A 3,746-nucleotide genomic window follows, 5' to 3' on the forward strand; every position below is an offset into this window, starting at 1 on the left:
AAAAAATGTCAAATTAAATGAGATTTATTTAGTGCATAATCTCATAGCTCAGCAAAACCAAAATCGAATTTTCAAAAAGAGTCATGGTATTGTTTCTTGTGTAATAAAGATAGAGTGGTTAACTCTATGGAATGCGCAGGTGTGTTCGTTGTAATCGGTATAGATACGAGGAATGTATAGGATTAACAAAAAAAGACAAGGACATATTTGTATGTCCTCGATATGTGTAAATGCGCGATAAATGTACTTAATATATTGGCAAATTTTTGTTTTTAATATCAATATAAGTTTCTTTCACTAAACTTTGTATTTGTTTTTTAATTCTTCGGTTTAAAATTTATTATTCTCGTCTATTTTTGTGCAATATGAAACTGGACTTGACTACATAGTCAAGGTTTATGCAATGTTACAATTTAATATTTCTTTATTTATTTATTTATTAAGTAATTGATCCTTAAATTCGGTAGGTAATATGCCCGGAAATCTATATACAAGACTTTTCCCCACATACTGTTGCTGAATAAAATACTACAGACATTTATACCTTAACGTGGTCTTATTTGGCGTCCTTACCTTAGTAAAAAAAGAACGAGATAAACTGCCGAATAGCCAAATAAGTATGGTAAGGCTAAGCAAAGGATGAAATGATAACCTGAACATTCAATAACAGGGCATCTGAAAGTGAAACAGGTGTAAACCTGCCAAGGAAGTAGAAAGACGAAAAAGTAGACTTAACCCATAAATTTAAAATGTTTAAAACTGTTCCTTTTCGATTGCATGTTTTTTGAAACAACACAACTGCAGCTACAAATTTCATCAAATGCCGTCTTGTTGAAGGCATTTCTCGTGACATGAGATCGTCTGTAATGTGAAAGTTTAAATTAAGTATTTTTTAGACATATTTCAAATACCTCATATGTATATGTTGCCAAAATTAAAAATCGAAATTTCATGTTATAAGTTTTGAAGATTAGGCTCCAATAATGGAAATTCCACAGCGACCGGTCAATGGAAGAATTTTGATTGATCTCATGAGAATCGTAAAAAATGGTAAAATCGCTCAACGTTTATTTACTTAACAGCTTAATAGAAACTGACTTCATTTGCGGCAAAATGAAAAAATGGCATATGCTAAAAAATATCGAATTTTTACCGTCGAGTTAATACAAATCAAATTTAATTAAAAAAATTCATTTCATTAACTGACATTCAAAATCGCCGGTAGCTTCAAGCGTTGTTTCTGAGAGAACCATGCATTCTACACAAAAAATGCTAATAAAAATTTTTTGTTCAAAATTATCTCAGCTATTCTCCGTTCACAAATTGTTGAGAGCACGAAATGTGCCTCAAACTCATAAAACGGTCGTAAATCATAGGCGTTCTTAAGGTGTTTATTCATTAAATAATAATATAATATTTTAATACTGTTATATATAATATTAATAATATTTTAATACTAATATATTTAGCAAAAAACAATTAAAACTTTCACGGCTAATGTTGGTTATTATATTATATTAATAAAAATAAGAATTTAACCATTAACAATTTTGTAAATAAGAATACCTTATCTCTTAGGATATTTCAATACTAATCTTCGCGTTTAATCACTTTACTAGAAAACTTGGAATTCATATCCGAAGGTACTATTCGTTGCAAGATAATTAGGATGGCGGCTTTGGCCACGTGCCTCGTCTGTTTAGTTTATATTCGAAATTTAACTTGAAAGGGCGAAGTTATTACGAAAGAAAACAATTTTTTTGTTTAGTACGTTTTTGATCGCATGTAATTTACGGCTCGTCGGTGTTTCCGCGTCTTCAGCAGTAATTAGCGTCTCGAATATTTCTTTTGAGAATTATATGCAGTGCGTGAGTGATTTTTTATTCCATATACCTACGAACATATACGTACCTTTCGCTCGTGCTCGTTTTGTTGGATTGTTTGTGATGGCTTCATCATCGACATCATCAAGTTTTACACCGGTACTGTTGCGTACAGTCAGTAAGTCTGTCTATTCACCAAGAGAGAAGACTATTGTCCTGAATGTTCACGATGCTCTGGTTTCTCAGAATCCCACAAACACTGTTCGCAACATAGTCGAAAGTTGTGCCAACATGACTGGCGTAGGAGAGTCAACTATATATAGGTTCCTATCAGAAAGAAAAAAACACGGTATAGGTAATCCAAACACAAACGAATACTTAAAGAGAGGGAAAAAGCCTATTGAAATTGATGAATTTGCCAAAAATGGTATTCGAAGGAAAATTCATGGATTTTTTTTCAAAAAAGAAATACCAAACCTAAACAAAATTTTACAAGAAGTTAGAGACGACCCGGATTTGCCTCATATCGGACGAACTAAATTGTGGCAAGTTTTAAAAGAATTAAATTTCCGGTGGGAGAAATCAGACCGAAAATCACTTTTGATTGACCGAAAGGAGATATTATGTTGGAGAAGAAATTATCTAAGATCCATACGAAAATTCCGGGCTGAAGGAAGGCCCATCTTCTACCAGGATAAAACGTGGGTAAACTAAGGTCATACTCTAAAAAAAAAATTGGTCAGATAAAAATATATTAAGCTCCAGGCAAGCCTTTATGGAAGGTTGGTCTACTGGTATCACCCCACCTTCTGGTAAAGGCAGTAGATTAATAATTTCTCACATTGGCAGTGAAAAAGGATTTGTTAAGCATGGTTTGTTGGAATTTCAGTCCAAAAGCACAAAAGGCTATCACGAGGAGATGACAGCTGATGTTTTCGAAGAGTATTTTGAGCAGATGATTGACTTTCTGCCCTCAGTAATAATGTAATCTTTCATTCTGCGTTTAATTTTTTTAAAAATACTTATTAGTTTTCTCCGGATTCGAAAATAATGGATACATTTAAAACACATTGGAAATTCTGCCAGGCGACATTTGGCATGTATCTTTTACAAATGGCAGAAACTTTTTATTTTTGAATAAAATAAATAAGTTTTATTAAAGAATACAATTTACATAAGTACAATTTAAAAAATATATTTATTTAGTTCAAATAAATGTTTTAATCATATACTCTACGACACCGGTCGGTCATCTATAACCATTCAAAATATATTATAAATATATATAAACCTATTCAAATACCCTCGTAATAGGATTATAAGGTATTGTATTCCTTCAGATATAAGGTGGGTTAGTCGAAAACATCTTAAACCGTCAGTTTCAGGTTGGTTTTTACTATTATATCGTATTACCTATCCTCTCTGTATTTCAGTTTTCTAATTAGGGTTAAACTTGCAGTGAGCTATCGACAAATTGTGAACCGACTATACATGTCTTGATCGACACATTCTATCGCGTACAGATTTTTGCTAAATCGATTTATTCTGTTTGTCCCACATTACGAGGGGGTTTTAGGGAAAAGCCCAGGGGCAAGAATGGAAAAAATTTTCGCATATTTTTTGGAGTCCTAAAATTGACATTCTCAGCGAAAGTTAGCTTGTTCGTCTGACTTTTAGAGAAAATATCTCTGACGACTGGACTATTAACAAAATTCAAACTTGATTTATTTCAAAAACTGTTATTTAAAAATTTTGTCGTAAATATTTTTAATATGGAAAATACTTATTAGTATTTTATGATATTCTTTGCGTATATTTTATTACTACTAATCTTACTTTTAATAATTTCAAGCGCACTGTACAAAGAACATTAACCAATAGTTCAAAGGATATTTAACAAATAACTAAAATCTATGACCTAAA

Source organism: Diabrotica undecimpunctata, chromosome 6, assembly GCF_040954645.1.
Source record: "Diabrotica undecimpunctata isolate CICGRU chromosome 6, icDiaUnde3, whole genome shotgun sequence".
Lineage (NCBI taxonomy): Eukaryota > Metazoa > Arthropoda > Insecta > Coleoptera > Chrysomelidae > Diabrotica > Diabrotica undecimpunctata.